Source organism: Maylandia zebra, linkage group LG2 (genome assembly GCF_041146795.1).
Source record: "Maylandia zebra isolate NMK-2024a linkage group LG2, Mzebra_GT3a, whole genome shotgun sequence".
In the NCBI taxonomy this organism is placed as follows: domain Eukaryota; kingdom Metazoa; phylum Chordata; class Actinopteri; order Cichliformes; family Cichlidae; genus Maylandia; species Maylandia zebra.
The window spans coordinates 30,264,917-30,284,500 of record NC_135168.1 but is presented as its reverse complement, the minus strand read 5'-3'; the positions used below and the strand labels follow the sequence as shown (position 1 = coordinate 30,284,500).

General features: G+C 41.0%; 1 protein-coding gene across 4 annotated transcripts in view; it reads right to left on the bottom strand.

Annotated features, from left to right (window-relative positions):
- il1rapl2 (interleukin 1 receptor accessory protein-like 2) overlaps positions 1-15,183 on the bottom strand; it is a 499,122-nt gene extending 483,939 nt beyond the window's left edge. For 2 of the 4 annotated variants that reach the window (XM_076890749.1, XM_024804223.2), the window contains exon 1: positions 13,411-15,183. The gene's annotated coding sequence lies outside the window, so the exon portion shown is untranslated. The remainder of the gene's footprint in view (positions 1-13,410) is intronic. The other 2 variants (XM_076890753.1, XM_076890760.1) reach the window with 1 other exon arrangement.
- Positions 15,184-19,584: the final 4,401 nt, after the last annotated feature.

The following is a 19,584-nucleotide window of genomic DNA, read 5'->3' as shown; positions in this document are numbered from 1 at the left end:
CTGTAACAAATTACAAGGCAACATTGATTTGCTACATTGTAAGCTATTTTGTAACTTTTCAATATTTTACTTTTTTTTTTTTTTTTAACATTTTTTCATATTATTTTTGGCTAAGTTATTTTTAACTGTCTGTGTTTGCTGTACATGTCCAGCAAGCACTGTATTTATTTCTATTTTTTTACATTATCACAAAACTATGTGATTTTACTTATAGAAGCAGTAGTAGTAGGGGAATGATAAGGTTAAGGCTAAGCATTTGGGAAAGGATGAGATCTTCTTTAAATTCTTAAAATAACACATTTTCCTATATTTCATCTCACAGAGCCGTATGCAGTAGTAGCTATATCAACAAGTTGGAGCTCTCTTATGCCCGGACACCTTTGACTGCACCATTCACTTACAGCTGCATTAAGCTTAACACACCAGTTGAACAATTACACTTTCTGCATAAAAGCTCAGGCACCAATGAATTCTGCAAATTGTTGGAACATGAATGACAGCAGTGTCAAACATCTGAAGCACAGGTAAAATATGTAAAGTACAGTAATTGACTGGAGACCAAGAAAAGCTCTGCAGTGTGCTCAAACAGATGCCATGAGCCTAATAACAGCCTTTAAAATTGCGTGTGCAACAAAGTAGAATCAGCAGATAAACATGTCGAATCAGTTCTGCACGACGCTGATCTTTGCCATATTATGGCTGCTGCTTTAGCAGGCTGGAGTTGCACTGTTGCTGCTGTGTACACTATTCCTCTATTTGATCAGAATCCATAGGGATTGGCCTGTCAGACCATGTTAAGTCAACTAAGGGGAGGCTACACACACTAGTAGATGTGCTGAAGGCTGAACTGGAGAGTCACAGTAAGAAGAAGGAGGAGGAGGAGGAGGAGTGAGGGTCTAGAGGATAAGGCAAATTAAATAACACATAAAGGGATGAAAGGGCTATGAAATAGTTCCATTTCCTATCCTTTATATTTTTAATATTATTTCACTTACATATGCAGCATTTACAACCCCTATACAGCATTCAGATTCAGCTGAACTCAGAGATTTTGCACGTACCAGGGTGCAGGCAAGTGAATGGTAGAAATACTGACTGAGGGGGAGAAGATGATGCTGACAGCAAAGATAAAATAGAGCAGAGGTAGGAGGGTGAGAAAAGCAGCAGTGAACACTTGTAGAATTGTGTCAACATAACCTCCAGTCTTCAAAGTGATCTTCGTAAAAGTGATGTGTTTTCCTTTAAAATAAGTTCATCTGTTTATTATGGCAGTCAGCTCACTCAAATACAGTTATACAGAAAGCTGTCACTAATTTTAACAAATGTGCAGGCATTTAAATGTACAAAAAAGGATTGGGTTAGGTCATCTTATTGCACAATAAAATCAATTATAAAATCAATTATAAAATCAATGCAGATCATTGACCTTAAAAACTACCAAATTAGCCAAACGCATTTAACTCACAAGATAAATTTACCAGTGCCGAATGTCCTTGTTTTTTAACACCTTTTCAATCTTCAGCTCTCTGTATAATGCTCCTGTGAATGCTGTGATGGTGGCGTGCATCGCACCAATCATTCGTTATTGAGTGGAGCTCACTTTTACTATGGTTCTGGTAAGATTGTCATATTTGATCAACACCTCAGTGATATTTACCTTCCTTACGAAGTAAGTGAATTGACCCAGAATTATCTGAGAGGCAGCCTTGATAAGGGCTGTTTGAATCTAATTGAATTTAAATGCAAATTACCTCCTATAGCATACAGTATACAATAGATCATGCTTGGTGAAAGGAGGTAATGCTATAAATCAGAGCAGTGCACCATATTACTGGCCATGAAATTAAATGATCATCATAAGATAACTTGTGCACATCATCATAAATGATAAATTACAGAGTAAAATCACCACTATATGTCAGTAGATTGTAGACTGTGGTCAACTAAATTCTGTTTACCCCTCCCGATTCAGTCCTGGCTATGGTGGCTCCTGTAGGACAAACAGCTCTGGCTGCCGTTCCCCTGTAGTGACTGTAGGCTCCCAGTCTGCTGTTTAACTTGGGTGTCCATACACTGTGTGCACAATTATTTGTGCACACAGTGTAATCCTCAAAAATACTAATCAAGTTGTATTTTTGAGGATTATTTTTATTATTGAACAACTCCAGTGCTCTCGGTCAATCCAAAATGTTAATGAACCTAAACCTGAATGTTTAGGAAAGTAAAAGTGAGGTTTTGTCTTTCTTAAGAGAATATATATATGAGCACAATTATTAGGCAACTATTAATGTGCAGAAGTTTTATGCAACAAACTGAAAAAACAAACATTTTCCCATCTCACTAGTTTATTTTCATCTGTGAAAATGAGAATAATAAAAATACTCATAATGTACATATCAACATTTCTGACATCAGTGACCAATATAGCAAACCCTTCTTTTCAATAACATTTTGCCTGAGGAAGAGAGTATATATAGAGTGTTCATCTCCTTAGGCCACACCCTCATTCATCAGGCAAATACACATCACCTGATATGCTTAAATCCAATAAGCACTCAAGTTTATACAGCTTGAAGTTGGAAAATATGCATAAAAATGATGATATGGCCAAAATACTCTTTTGCCTAATAATTGTGCATACTGGGCGTCCACTTCTATTTACTCTCTAGGAGTAGGAGGAGTTTACAGGAGGCTGTAAAACTTTGGCACTGATAGCTGCTGTTAGCTGTCATTAATAAAATCATCTTCGAAATTTATCTAACACTGTGGGACACACAGCAAAAACAGCTCTCATGATGTGAGAATGTAATTTAACAGGGGATTTTTAGAACTTTCAAGCCTAACATTAGCTTGTAACCAGCTGTTGTTGCTGTTTAACTGATGTGTTGTCAGTTAAGTGCGACATAGTTGTAAATAAATAGGCATGTTTATGCACGTTTTCATGTGTTAGAGCCCTGACTTCATTTCAGGAGATGAGGTTTGAGGAGGATGGTGTGGAAATGAGAGCAGTGGTGGAGAAGGACAAAGACCTAATGAAAATGTACATGTAGAAATATCAGATAATCATACACAGTTTGAAAGAGCTATTTGTGATCTATAACTAAAAGTAACTTATGAGGTGTACTATGTACTCTAGCAACATACATAAAACGTGACTGGGTAGAATGCCGATGTCCATCCTGGCCACTGTCTTCAGGAGTAATCTTGCGCCCACTCTGGATTAATTAGGTTTATGACAATGTGCCTGTTTGTTGGAAAACGATATTACGCACTATCATCATCATCATGAGTGCTGAAAGCCTTCACCCTTTAAAACCAAGCATATCATATTCAATACATGACTTTTAGAGACTTCTACATCATCAGTGTGATTTTTAGTCTCCCTGAAAAATCTAAATAAATTCTAAATCACACATGTTTAAGAATAAAAAAATTGTCAGAAGGTTCAATAAAAACTATTTTTTTAAACTCTTTGAATTTTTTGGCAATTTTTTCATGGTTCAGGCTTTAAAAAAGAAAATATCTGGCTCCCATCAAAATGTTGGGAGAAAATATAACTAAACAAGTGGGTGAGCAATAATTTCACTAACAGTTTTTATTCTTTCATTAAATACTTCTGACATGGTTATCCACTTCTCCAGGGCAAATTATCTAAGTGCGGTTAGATTCCGTTGTGATTGTCGTTTCCTAACTCCTAATGAATTCTCCTTTAGTTCTTTCACTGACATTTGCTATAAGGTCAAGACTGTGTTTAAGAAGGATGTCGTGTTTTTGACTATTCAGCCAAAACCTGTGGCTTTATTTGTAGGGAGGGGCGTCTACAACCCAGACCGGCTAGCACTGAGGTTCAGCAGATTTACCTCTGGATGCTTTACCACCACAAGCCCACCAACATCATCACCATCATTCAGCGAACACACAGCAAACAAACATCGAATTAATTATTATTACAGATTAGGGTTTTGTGTAATCAGCTCTGTTTAACCCCAATGGATCTCTTTTCATTTACACAGAAGAGAAACATTAGAAATTCATGAAGTGAACACACACACTTTCTATTTCTACAGAAACCCTATTTAACCATATCCCTATTTCTTGGAGACAGGGAATGATGTAACGTGAATAAAAACAATCATTTGTGTCCCAGTTCTTTAGAGTAAATGCCTTTAAGCCATACATGGAGTTTCTTGGAATTCCCTACATTTATTTCATGATTTCTAAAGCACTTGCTGCTTGCTTGGGATTCGTACATTTAAGGCTTAACTATAAACTCGTCAACACGTACACACACAAAAAAATGGAAAACTTACACGGTACTCATTGTGACAACTAAATCTCCTTTATACTGATCATTTACGGTTAAAGTCTATTGCTTGTTTAGACAGAGGGGTTTAAATGCAGGATGTCGTTTATCTTCTACCAGAACAAATGTAACGTGAAACAGCCCAGCAGCAAAATAAAATACTCTGCTGTTGCTCTGGTGCCAAGGTGTCTTCAACTTTTTTTCTCCACTTAGGACAAAGAAGAAAAATGCAGTCTCACTCTGGGATCCAGTCTCATTAAAGCATAATGCCTCTTTTATCAAGTGACTCCGTGCCAGAAAGAGGCCGTTGACCAAAATGTCTTCCACAAAGAGAGTTAATAACTGTGTGTACTTTCTGGAAACACTCAACTTTCTACACCAGCAAATGGTATTTCTGCTTTCTAACCCTGATGGACAGAACGTACGTTGCCCCACAAATATCTATGTCAGTCTTTCTGCTGAGGTTAGTTAGTGAAAGTCAGCACTCTCACTTCAACAGCACTTTGAGGTCATCACGTAGAGCACACCAACATTCAACTGGATCATCTTGATTTAAACCTTCACGTCAGCAGGCCCCCACCCTGTCGATGATGAGTAAGACTCTGAGTCACCGAATCTTTATCAACTGTGGGGCGCCAGTCTGAGCTGAGGCTGACCTCCAGAGACATGTGAAATGACCTGCCGGCAACATAATAGTTTCATAACAATGTGCTTTACTATTATTCATAGTAGCAGAAGTGGATGTAGTGCTAGAGGTGGCCGCTTTGAGAGCTTAGTCTGAATGTTTTGCAGTTTGTCCCTATGGGCAGAGGTTGACTCCTCTCTGAAAGCCGGAATGAGGAGAAGTTCAATTTAACCTCACCCAAACCCTCCTCGCGTGGCACATGGGAAGTGACCCATCATGCATCATGCTGGCATCTGTGATTCTGTGCGCATGATATCTTAAAGTTACACCACAGGTGGAGAAATGATCTGATTAGATTTTGGAGGACCTCGCTGTATAAATTTACAAATTAATGAGGAAACACATAAAGTAGGTTTAAATTGATATTGCACATTTATTATTTAAAGACAAATGTGAAAAAAATATGTCTAATGAACTAAAAGGCCTGATGAGCAGCAAATTGTTACATCTTAAATACAGCAGAAGTGTAGAGTAGTTTGCCAGCGCTTGCCTGGATCCACACTTGAAATCTACCCACTCCAATAATTTCTCTGAAACAGTGTGTTCGAACTTAAAAAAATGGTCTAATAAACACAGTGGGAAGACTAACAATTAGCCATTAGCACCATGAGTAGGATTAAAACAGCTGTCAAGCTGTTGTCGATTGCTATCAAGCTGTGCGCTGAAACAGGGATATTTCAAATGACCAGTGCTTGCTGGTTTCTGGCCTGCCCAAGGCTATGACCATGTTGTTCTGGGATAGTACTTTGGCATGGTATGAAAGTACTTCAGAGTCAGATGGATATGCTGGCTATTAGATATTTGTCTGATACAGGAAGAGTTTTTTACTTCTTTAAAACATTTGCTGAAATTTTCAGAATTAAACTCAACTTTGCTTAAAAAACTTGTTAAAGCAAATGTCTAATCAGCCAATCACATGGCAGCAACCCAATGCATGTAGTCATGTTAACATGGTCAAAGTGGCCTGCTGAAGCTCAACCCGAGCATTACGTTTGGGAAGAAAGAAAAAATAGGCAAATTTGAATGTGGCTGGTTGCTCCACAACCATTTCTAGGGTTTACAGAGAAAAACAGAGAATATCCAGAGAGCAGCAGTTCTCTGAGTTGATGTCAGAGGTTAGATAAGAATGGCCAGACTGTTTTGATCTAAAAGTAACTCAAATAACTACTAAGTAACCAGTCGAGGTATGCATTGTTAAACCTGGAGGCAGATGAGCTACAGCAGCAGAAGTAGGTAAAAACATTTGTAGGGGATACATAGATATATAGAGAAAGGATGGGTTATGTAAAATGCTCCTGCCTGGGGGTAAAAACTTTGAGGTGGCTAGTCTTAGCTCTGATGCTCTGTAGGTGTTTTCCTAAGAAAAGAAATGAGAACAGACCATGTGCTATGTAGCTGGAGTCCTCTTTAATACTTTAATACTTAGCGCCTTCCATCTCTGGTGGTGGGTGTAATAATCCTGAAGCTGTGACGTTCCTGTTTCTGAAGCAGATTTTACTGATAACTCGGTTTGCAGAAATGCATCATCATTCCTGCTGTAAGGATGGGCTCTGTGGTAGCTCATTAGAAACTGGGTTTACATAGGTTACATGCAAATAGACTTTAGAGTAGGGGACTATGGCAGAAAATCGGTGGTGCTATGTAAATTGGTTTTTACTTGTGCAGTCTGAGATGAGATGTTTCTCCTACGTCTCACTGAAGAGCTGGTCCAAGCACTAAAGATTGCTGGCTAGCAAACTAGGCTAGCATAAATACACACCCACAGTTTGAACTTTTGAAGAACTATTCTAGTCTATCAGTTTTATTTAGCTGTTTGATTTGTATGATGTTTGCCACGGAAAAGGCAAAACCAGAGCAAACTAGCAACAGCAAAATTACAGCAGTGTCTCTCTCTTCTACCCGCTCATCACTGTAGAGTTGGCTAACATGCTAGGCCAGAGTAAAGACACAGAAACATTTTACATTTTTAAAGCTTTATATTTAGACATATGAGAGTAGCATTGATCTCCTTGTCTAACATTTCTGCAAATAGAATATTACTCAAATCTGTAAACCCTTCATTTCGGTTACCCTGAAATTTTTAATCACTCTTTTTATAAAGCAGAAAAATGTAACTCATATGTTGAAATGTTCTTTTAGGCTACATTCACACTGCAGGCGAAAGCGCATCTTTTCTGACCCTATGCGACCCATATCCGATCATGGTATGACAGTGTGAACAGCACAAATCCGATATTTTCAAATCCGATCTCGGTCACTTTCGTATGTGGTACTGAATCTGATACATATCTGATGTTTTAGAAAGCGACTGCTGTTTGAATGGTCATGTCGCATTAAATCCGTCTTTTATGTCACTGACACAAGACAGACGCCAATTATCAGCGCTGGAGAAGACATCACGAAAGCTTCCTGGACATCCAGTGAAACTGTTGGGAAGACAACGTTGGAGAAACGTGAACATTTTATTTGTACTGTATAATCTACAGATTCTGACAAATCTGCAACTATCCTTTGAAACACCGCTCCTCTCTAAAACAGCAATAAGGATCATTATTAGGCCAAGTGTAAATAACAAAATAACTTTATAACTTAAAGCAAAATTGGGAAATGTAAAGTCCGAAACAAGTCTTTATATTAAGGCCTTCAGTCAAACAATACTGTTTGCTCTGAGTCTAAACAGAGCACGTTGTGTGTGACGTCGTCTTTTGTGCATGCGGCCGCTTGGAGCGTTTACACTAGAGCGCGTTTGCTGTCACATTTTATTTGTAGTGTGAACGAGCAGACAAAAAAATTGGATTTGATCAAAAAAATCGGAATTGAGCATTAACACCTGCAGAGTGAACGTAGCCTAAGTCTGATCATTCAGGCAGTGGAGCTGACCACTGCAGATTAAACACCCTGAGTTTTCTTGTAATACAATCCAAAAGCATTTTTATTTAGACAAGATGGCTGTCTCTGAAAAAACATTACAAAAACTAAGAAAAGGTGAGCTATTTTTAAGTAGAACTGCAATACACAGAATATGCAAGTATACACATGCTACATGGGAGTTTCCACTTCTTTTATCGCAAAAAAGTGTTCTAATGTTTTTCATATATTCAATAAAGAATTAACCACGAGTCTGATGTATAACTGCTTCTTGCCACTGAACGAGTTCTTTCATATGACACAAAATAGGCTCCTTGATCATTTTATCTTGCATGAGATTAAATTATGCCGGATTTTCACTGAAGAATAAGGATTCCCACATTGTATGACAATACTTTGATCAAAGCTGCTCTTTGAAATGTTGCAATACACAAGTCATAATAATATCGCACATGCCATGCGGCATACGACTGATCAGAGGGTTCGATGTAAAACACAAGAGACAAATCCAGAGCGGAGAAGAGCAGAGCTCCAAATAAATCAAGCTCCGTGAAGCGGGTAAAGAGAAAGAAGAGTTAAACAAATAATTCGATTTTAGATGAACCCTTTAAGTCTTTGACTGATTTTTAATTTCCCCCTGAAGAGGTTGAGCATCCTAAATTCACAACTTTAAGGTCAAAAGTGAACATTCGTAGGTGTAGCTGCGTTCCCACGAAAGGTGAGATCTAAACAACGAGTTTGCAACTTGATTAATCAACCTGATAACAAGTGTTTTTCAGAAGTTTCTAAACCTTCTTACCTCCAAGAAGCTTCTATACTATGCTATATGCTACAATGCTATACCTGTTCAAGTCACAGCCTTTTCAGTTAGTTGCATATTAGTAACTGATATAGCCTGGTTCTTGTACTGGGACCTTTCTGGATTAGAAGAGTTTGTCATTGCGTACATGTTACACATGAATAAACATCAACTTTTAATTGCTGAAATCTAAATTTCATTCTTCACACTGGAAACGTCGTCCGCAGCAGTAGGTCCAGCTCACCCACCCCAGCCAAGGCCCTGGCTCACACTCATTCTCATTTAAACACCATTCAGCTAGCGCTCCCTAATCCCACACTAGTTCTGAATACAGAAAAGAGTGGGTTCATGGTATCCTGCATATGTGCCTGTGCCTTTCCTGCAATTAAAGCTGACCAGCACACACAATGTCTTAGAAGTATATATGCAGCAGACTTTCATTTAACATTTATATTGTAAACTTAAGCTAGGCTTTGTGTAGAGAATGACTGAGTTATATGAAGGTTGCCCTGCATTGTGCACAAAACCCCCACAGTTCTCTATATGAACAGGCTTTACAGTCAAGAAGAACTCTAACAGTATTCATATATAAAACGTCTCTGCTTAAGCTTCTAAAGCATTGCATCTCCCATTTAAATCTTGAAAATGAAATTCAAGATCCAGTAAAACCCTAACTTTACATATTTCATATGTACATACAAAGCTTGCTAGAAGTGGCTTGATGTAGTCTACACATACAAATGGTAAGGACTCCAAACTGTCCTAAAATGTTTTGTTTCTTGTTCTCGAGTCTCCCTCATAAAGGAGAATTTTACTTATTTGAAACTGCCTGATTAAGATGTAATAAATCCAGCATATACAATATGCTGTATACCAAGCTTGCCTGTACAAATAAAAGGCATTTCTATATAGTGGCTTTCCAAGTTATCTTTAAATGTTGTGTAATTGCAGAGGTAACACTTGTGAGCGGCTTCAAACTGCTCGGCTCACACCCAAGGCTGGGTTCACATGTAGGTTCAGGCAGCACAAGACCTTTGCTTAAGGTTGGGGAAAGATCACGTTTTCCAGTTTTAAATCAGACAATAAATGTTTCCACGTCCCCGGGTTAATGCTTAAACACAGACATAAAAACAGGCATGGAATCATCAGGTGTGTACAAATATTAAAATAAAGTGGATATTCTAGTATAAAAAATGTCTTAACCTTCAACGCATGTTGTGAGTTTTCATTTTTGCACTGTAGTGCTCCCACAGCAATAGCTTGAGGTGACTTTTGTTTGTGTTAGAGAATCTAATTCTTCACAGTGGGACAACAGGCCCAAAGCGATGGTAAGTAACACAGGCGAGTCTGTCTTTGTCTTAAAGGAAATCCTTCCTCACTGCTGTTTAGGAAAGTGCCTGGAAAGAAGTTGTGAAGTTTGAAATCAACATCTTTTCCAACTTAAATCTGAGAAGATAATGCATAAATGTATAGCATAGAATAGTGTCCTCAACATCATCCCCTGTATATCTGTCTCACACTCGCTCTCATTCATCCCGCTGTCGTTCCAGCCAATCTTCCTCCTCCCATATATTTCCAGCATCTCTTCGTACCTCATCATCCCCTCCACAATTTATGACTCTCTCTCTCTCTTCTCTTCTTGCTTCATGTCTTTAAATCTGTTCTCTCTTCTTATTTCACTTTATCTCCTCTTCCCTCCTTGTACGAGTCTCCTTCCTCCTCAGCTCTTTTGCAAATCATTTTGTCCCTTATGGCAAAATTTCTCTTTTTTTGTAAGTGCAGAGCTATTATAGCTCAATGTTGACATTAAAAGTCTTTTTTCAGTTTGTACAGTATATTGCATCGTTTTAACAAGGATTCAATATATAACAGGTGCTCAACTGAATTAGCTTTGCCTCGAAACAATTATAATGGAAGAAACAGCAGCAATTCCCTCTGCGCTATACTCCTCCTCTCCCCTTCTTCCTCATCACCCCTCTTTTCTGCTCCTCTTCCAACTTTCCGTGGTTCCGCCTGCTGTGAGCGCGTTGTACTTCTTGCTACTGATCTTTAGTTTCATCCTTTTTTTCTCTTTTCTGTGTCTAAGTTTTCTCTCATTGCTGTCTCCAGAATCTGAGGGCAGCTAAACGCACTGACTGAAGCGTCGCAGAAAAGTGCACTTTTCAGGTATCTTGATCATTTTTACGCATGTACATAGAAGTGTGCGGTTCAACATTTACATATTTCAAATGTATCCAGCATTGTTTGGTGTCAAACTTGGTAAAGTTGCAGTTTAATTGGACTCAACAGGTTCAAATAAATCAATTTCTGACTTATATTTTCTCCAGTATCTCGAGTTTGCAGTTATGGTGAGATGAAAACAAAGCAGAAAGTTTCTCTAATCGGGCTGTGACCTGCTGATGAGGATAAGGATACATGATGCTTTTGAAAATTCTCCCAAGTCTTTCTAATCCATATAGCCCACGGTCGTTCGGCTTTACAGCTGTGAAGCTGTTGCCAAATGTGGGAATGTTTTATTCAGACGGAAAATTTACATGTGATGAAAATCTTTATAAATACCTTCCAGCTTTGGGCACACTTCCAACTTTTTAAGGGTATTTTCTACGACAGGCCAACTAGACTGAGCACAGTCAGGCGTTGAGTGAGATGGAAAATATGGGACTTTTTATTATGTTTTCACCTTTCTCTGATGGAAACATAATACTCCAATCAGCATTTATTCTGCTACCATTGGATGGATCTATTAAGGCCAAGTTACGTCCACTTTATGCAAGATGGTTTGGAATACCACTTAATGTGTCAGAGGCTCCACACCAACACACAAACAGAGTGAAGGTGTGCAGGGACAGGTTAGTTGTTGTTGCAGCTGGAACAGTTTGAGGGTTACACGGCTCAAATAATCTAAAATATCACAAGAGAAAAGTCTCAATAACATTACTAACATTAATAATCACAAGGGCCATTTACTGCGTAATGAGTTCTTTTACTTTGACAGCTTCGCTTGCAGGACTGTTCTGACACATCGCTGTAATGGATCTGAACATTCTCACCACTGCTCTTCTGTTGCCCCGATGTTTCTCCAGTACCTTCAATCTCCCATCTCTGCGCCCCTGCTGTAAATTACTCCCACCCCCTTCTCCATCTTTGTAATAGATGGCTGATGCTGGTCAGTGTGACAGAGTCGTCCTGCCGCCGGTTCATCTACCTGCTGATCAGATCTATATGACATCAGCTTCACACAATAAATCAGCGCGCACACCCCTGCAGTTTCTGGTGGGTGCACGGCCTCCGTCCATTCTGACGATTGATGCGCACCTTATTGCTAAACGCCCAATATAATTAAACTCCCAACATCCCACCCCGTGTGTGCGCGCACGTGTGTGTGTGTGTGTGTGTGTGTGTGTGTGTGTGTGTGTGTGTGTGTGTGTGTGTGTGTGTGTGTGTGTGTGTGTATCCTGCTGGTGCATTGCAATGCACTCACATGCACACTTTGAATACACGTCTGTTCTTCCTTTTTCCTCTCACACAAAGTGTTAAAACTATAAACTCACACTTTCTGCCACTGCCTTCTGGCACTACACATCTTTTTTACATACACTTACACACGCACACGCACACAGTCTCTCTCTGTTCATCCTCACAGAGAGAGAGAGAGAGGGAATGGGGAGTGAGAGAGCACCTGCTTGTTTGTAAAGCACTCAGACAAACGGTCATCTGTGTTTGGGAAGACTTGAACAAATGGGAAAATTATACAGTGGAACCTAAACGACACTCTTTCACCCAAAGATGCATCGTCCCACGCAGCCGAGGAGACATTTTGGAGCATATCCAGTATTTTTTTGTTTGTTTGTTTTAATGCCTGTATTTGTTAAGAGCATATGATGAGTATACCTGAGCAGAAGGTAAATAAACTAGGACTTCAGAAATAAGTACTGGAGCTGCTAAAGAAGTGAAATAACCAGAGAGACACAATAAGATGCAAAACTTAAAGATCATAAGACATAAAAAATGACCCCAAAGGGACCAGAGCGAGACAAACTGCCAGGTCACGCAAACATACAAAGAAAAGGACACAAATGACAAGCGCGTGTGCAACAAGACTGAGGTGGGAAGGAATAGCAAAGAAGGAGACAAGCGACGCAGAATAACGACCGCAAAGAGACCGCTGAGTCCTCTGCAACCTTAGAGACACGGATGTGAGTTCAGAATGAACAATATTTCCTGCTTGGATGCCGACTCTTTATATCGCACTACAACTCTGGCTGAGAGTCCCTGAGCTTCCCTGGAGGAAATGCGATTCACCCGCGATGTCCAGCTTTTAGCACACTCGTGTTATTTTATCCGCCCACGTGTACGCTGATGCATGAATAGCAGGCAGCCTGTTGGCCTTGCAGTGAGTTTAAAAACCAAAACTGTCCAATCAAAGTGTCAAAGCCTGAATTTGTATCCAATCAAAACGATTGTAACTAACGAATGGACGCACGTCCTAAATAAACGACACCCGTGTTCTCTCCCCCTTTCCTCGCGCGTAAAAATGCTCTTCTTCACCTGAGTCTCTCACCTCTGACAAACACACACACACGCGAGGATCAGGCGCACTCCCTGCTCTCTCGCTCTTTCTCTCTCTGTGACTCGCGCCCTCGCTATCTCGTATACTCGGCCAGCGCGCACACACACTCAGCACGAGAAGTAAACTCATCACCCGCACTCATTACGCGCACATAGGCGTTAAATCGGAGCGTGACATCCTCTTACCTGGTGTTTCAGAGGAACTAATCCTGAATCCAAGCAGATAACGGAATCTTGACCAGACACAAAGGTTAAAAAAAATAATCCCAGCACTGGCTCTCTTTTCTTTCCTCCTCTCCAAAGTGACGGGACGATATAAGCGTAAATAAACAGCCGAAGAAGGTTGTTTTCTTCTCTCCTCTGCCCCCCAAAAATGAGATGTAGACCCTCAGACAGCCTCTCTGGCTATAAAAGGAATAAAATCCCTTTTCCTCTTCTCTCCTTCTTTCTCCGAGATGTTGGTAGGATAAAGTCTCCTCCAATTAACCGCAGTTAGGCATCTCCCCCGCTCTCCCTCTCTCTTTCTCTCTAGCTTTCCTTTCCTTTCCTCCGCCCTCCGTGTATCCCGCTCCTTTCTTCCAGGACAGGATGGAAGACAAAGAAAAAGCAGGTACAGACCTCTGTGTTCAGTCTTTTCTCTGACTCTGTCCGGGCAATGGTGTGGAAGAGTCGCTCTACTTTGCGCAGCCAAAAATAACTTCCAATCTCCAAACTGGAATCCCGAGAAGCGCTGGCACTCAAATAATCTCTATTAAATTCTTACAATATTCATACTGTGGCGCTGTAGTAGAAATGACGCCTTTATGTTCGTCCTTGTTGCACTTTGTGGAGGTTTTTCTCTGTCCCTATAATATCTCTACAGGGGATTTAACGCGCCAGCAGCAGTCAATGTGTGCCCACAGAAATGTTGAGGTACTTAATATTTTATGATTTATGATCTCTCTAAAAGTCATGTATAATTCCTTTATATAAGGTTCATTCCAAGTTTCACTGCTTGCAAGACAGCTGAAGGGAATGACAGGAAATGTGTCCTTAATGACCAAGTAATAATCTGCAGGTTCCAGCTTTGTGGGTTGATATCGTCAGTGTATCGATTCATCAATAAGTAGATCCAGAGGGGCTGCTGGAGAGGCATGAGAATCAAGCTGCAGTGCACCGTTCACCTTTCTCCTCACATCCACTCCAACAGCTCAAAGTTTGTCCGTTAAAAATCTCCAGAAGTCAGTCAGCCAATCTATCAGCTCATAAAAACAATGAGTCCATACTCAATCAGCGGTCGATTACTTACAGCGCAGTAATTCAGGAACAGGCTTCCGCTTTCCCCTAATTTTCCCCAAAAGACCTTTTTGGAAATAATAGCTTGCGCGTGTTCTCCATTTCTCTCTGCTGTCTCCTCTTTGCTCTCCCCCTTTTCTTACTTTTCTTCCTCTCCAGGAATGTGTCCCTTACAGGTCAGAGTGTTAAACCAACCTTTTTTCTTTCCTGGACACAATCCCGGAATGTGCTTTGCTGCCAAAATCACAAAAAAAGTCTACTTGAAATGACTTTTGGAAATCCTTCTCGTAGCGCTGGGAGAAAAGGGAGAGGAGGGGAGAGCGTGAAGCCTTCAGCCGCTTCTTCTGGGTCGTCCACCAACCCGATGAAGAGGAATGAGGAGATGGGGAGGAGGAACAGGGGGAGCAGTATCTCCTCCCTTTTTTAAGCTACAGAACGATGAAGGGACCAGAAGAAGAGGAGACTGGAAGGAGGAAAGTGTCTGCTCCTCTGATTAAACCACAAAGGAGGAACACCACTTTTGATTCGGTGGCTGAAACAGCGCCTCTTTTCCCCCTCTCTTCCAGAAATACTTACCCTGCTCATCCGTTTCCCTCAGATACTTTACTACCTGCCCACAGAAAGACAGATAAGAGACATGAAATCTGCCATTTCTCGCGGAGGCTTTTATCCAAAGTGCCTTAAGAGAGTCCACAAGAGAGCGCAGAGAAGCCAGAGAGAGAGAGAGAGAGAGAGAGAGAGAGAGAGGGAGAGAGAGAGAGGGAGCTTTGGGCAAAGAAAAAAAGAAAAAAGAAATTAAAGGAATATCATTTTTCTTGTTTCTGTGTTTTTGTGTGTGCTGATGTTTAAACCCGTGCCCATGTCAGCTGGTTTACTGTCGTGGGTAACACGGAGGGTTTGTGTTGTTGAGATGAGACATTGATAGAAATGACTGGGACAGACTGCACCGGGCTGCTCTCGCTCCCCACGCGAACGGCGCTGTTCCTTCAGCACTACACAGACACACAAACACACAACCACAGCCAGAGTGGCGAACAGAAAGAAACGAGGTGAAGGTGCACAGATACGATTTTCTTACATTAAACTGGACTTTTTATGTAGTTAGTTAGTTTTTGTTTTATTTTTCCCTCTTAGTGTTTGTGAGTTGGTGTGTTCATATCATCTTACCTGCATTTTAACGCTACAGATCTTTATTTTTAGAGGGAAAAACACAAAGGGGTAAAAAGAGAAAGTTTTAGAAGAAAAAATATATAAGGGAGGCTCGTAACAGAGGGAGTGCGTGCGAAGGAGACAGCGAGGATAGCCAAGTGTTGCTGCTGGGGTTTTGTTGCGTCAGGAGGGTGAACAGTGCCACATTGTTGCCCCCTTTTGGCCACTGAGGGAAATTATCTGAGGGGGCGAAATGGGAAAAAACATTTAATGGTGAAGGAAGGATGCTTAGTAGAATTATCAGGAATTAGATATTTGTTTCTTTTTTAAACAGGGTCTATAGGCTTTAATTTGAGGAGGGGAAACACTGTTGTTACACTTCTATTTTAAAATACGGGGGGGTAGTGTTTTTCTTATCTGTAATGCTTTTCCAGAGAGTGCAGCACGAGTTCAATTATGAGAAACAATATCAGTTAAAACAGAAACTATATCATTAAGTTCATGCTTCAGTCACCAATGACCATTTTCCTCGGGTCAGGGACTGAAAGTTTCATGGCTAAATGAGAAACTGTGACTGCAGTTAAACCTCCACATGCTGCCTGGCTAATTGGCCTATGATCTTAGGCAGAAATTACAGAGGTGAGAGGGGAGGAGTCTCTGGATCCTTATGCCTCACCTGTTTAAGTTACTACTTACCAACACCTTTACTTTGAAAATATTTAGAAATTTAAAGCAAAGAATGTGTCAGCTGCTTATTTTTCTTCATTTCTGTCACTTACATACAGAAACAATGTGAACAGGATGTGGCAACAGAATGCACGTGAAACAGAGAGGAGACACATTCAAAAAGAAAACACGGGACAACATATACAATGAGAAACTGTTACAAATGTACATTTGGGAACTCTTACAAACAGTGCAGTTGTAGCTTTGAGAGCGAGTGGAATGAGAATGCATTATTTTAAGGTAAGTCCAGAATAAGTTACACTGAAGAGAGAGAGATATACGCAGTGAATTATCCCCATCGGAGACTATGAGGCTAAAATGTGCCATAGCATGCATTCACACCGGGTTATACAGACAGTAAATATTGTGATTATCATGCAAATTTAAAATGCTTAAATATTAATAGACATAAGAGAGACAATTCTTCCATTCACAGAGTTGAGTCTTGCTAAAACATGTTGACTGATAGCTTGTGCATAGAGGCTGGAGGTACGGACAGGTGAGTCAGGGTACTGTGGACCATCTCAGAATGCAAAGCTTTGGAACAGATGGTTAACTAGATGTTTAGGGTCACTGGCAATCCTAGCTGCCCTTTTCCTCACCCTAGTGTCATGCGGTTCCTAGATGGAGCGGAGCAGACAGCCAGCAAGGCACCTACCAGTGCGGAAAATATGCTGGACCTTGTCCCTGGAAAGGAGACTGCCTGTTTTAGCTTTGGTGTACGATGCGAGGATCTTGTCAACAAGGGATGCCTAAAATTGGCTAAAGAGACATATGTGGCCACAGTTAGGGATACAATCATGCTCTACCCTCCAGGAAAAATTCAAACCAGAATAAAAAAAAAAATCATTTATGCACTTCTTTTTTTTTAATGCACTACACGTCTTAGTCTGTGTGGACTTTCTCTAAAAACTGCTAAAATTTATATGAGGCTGGGTTGATTACTGCTTTAGCCCTACTTTAGATGTTTTATTGTGCTTTTGTAGTCTTTTGAAGATTTTAAATACACTTCATTCTCAGTAATATTTAAAGTAGAAAAGAGTACTTTCAATTTTGGATTGGCTAATAATCTGTAAAATATATTTTACCTGTTTTACGCCCCACTTAAAAACGAAGTGTTGACTGGGGTGAGGGGTAACACAAAGTGAAAGAGAAAACATGAACTACCGGAGAATACTGTAGATGTCATTAAACAAGATTTATTGCCCAAAACTACTACAGTAAAAATAAACACAGGGAAGCTCTTTTCTTCAGGGTCTCCAAGGCCAAAACAACAAACAAAACACCCCCTTTAGCTAAAAATCAAACCAAGTACTCTCTAACCAAAACAAAATACAATGGCTGAGCTCCCTGTCTAACCAAAACAGGAGAAAACAGTTGAAACAAAAATGGCAGAGAACCCCTACCTGCTTCCACAACGACGAACTAATTAACACAGTAAGGGCACACCTTTGCTTACAATAAAAGAAAGAAAACCAAAGTTTCACAGAGTTCAAGTACACACACACACACACACACACACACACACACACACACACACCAAAAATGAAATGGGGGACATGGAAGGGGTGTGGCAGTTTAGGATGGCAGACTATATGCTGTGGCTGACGAGCTGGAACACACCTCAATGGTGGAATAGTTGAGTTGATGAGGCTTGAACTTAGCTGGGAAGTAGGAAACCGGGTGACTGATGCCATCAACTCCATCCTGTAACAGTACTGCTCCAGCGCCAGTAGCGCTTGCGTCCACTTCCAGCTTGAAGGCCTTGCTGAAGTCCGGAGCAGCCAGTACAGGGGCACTGCAAAGGAGAGACTTGGCACAGTCAAATGCATGTTGGCACTCAGCAGTCCATATGAAGGGTTCCTTTGGACTGCACAGATGAGTCAGGGGAGCCACTACTGTCGAAAAGTTCCGGCAGAAACATCTGTAGTAGCCCACTAGACCCAAGAAGCGCCTGAGCTCCCGTCTTGTGGTGGGAACCGGGTAGCTCAGTACGGCCTCCACTTTTGCATTCACGGGGCGCACCTGGGCATGTCCTACTTGTTTTCCGAGGTATGTCACTACCGCCTTGGCAAATTCACACTTTGCCAGGTTCAGAGTTAGGGAAGCCTGGGTTAAACGAGCAAAAACATCCCTCAGAGTACTCACATGATCGGTCCAGCAAGAAGAACCACAATGTCATCCAAATACACATTACAATTGTTAATGTCCGCTAACACAAAGTTCATAAGTCATTGGAAAGTGGCTGGTGCATTCCGGATGCCAAACGGCATCACTGTGTACTGCAAGAAATGGTCTGGAGTAACAAATGCTGAAATATCAGAGGCTCTGCTAGTTAGAGGAACCTGCCAGTACCCTTTTAACAGATCTAGCTTTGGTATTTAGGTGGCGGCTCCAATACTGTCTATGCAGTCTTCCATGCGAGGCAACGGGTATGAGTCAGGGACTGTGACTGCATTTACCCTCCTAAAATCAGTACAAAAACGAAGAGAATCATCCGACTTTGGTGTCAGCAGACATGGAGAGCTCCAAGAGCTACGGCTAGGTATCGCCAAACCATTTTCAAGCAGGTACTGTACCTCTTTTTTCATTAATTCCCTCTTGAGTGGGGGGCACCGGTATGTGTGTTGCTTAATAGCACACGCATCACCCATGTCAATGTCGTGCTTTAACACTGCGGTTCTAGATGGTACATCCCCAAACAGATTAGGGTGCGCTTGGATCAGATTTTTCACGTCATCTTTCTCGTCATGAGGAAGATAGGAGAGGTACGTGTCTAAGGCACCAAGAACCTCTGAGTTTGCGAGCCTGCCACTCTGCTGACCTTCACTACCCTTCACCAAACCATCATCATGGTTTATGGGCACAGAAATGAGTGAGATGGAGCCCTCACGATCGCCTTCCCTGGAGTGAAACAGTTTCAGCATACTTATATGGCAGAGCCGTGTTTTTCGCCTTCTATCCGGAGTGCGAACAATGTAGTCTGTGTCATTGACTTTGCTCTCTACCACATATGGTCCCGCAAATTGGGCTGACAGAGATGGACCAGATGTGGGCACCAACATGAGTACCTGATCACCAGGTTTAAAATAATGCTGCACTGCCTTCCTGTCATACTGCTGCTTCATTTTCCCTTGGGCTGCTGACAGAGACTTCTTAGCTATTGCACAAGCATGGTACAAACGTTCCCGACACTGCGTGACAAACTCA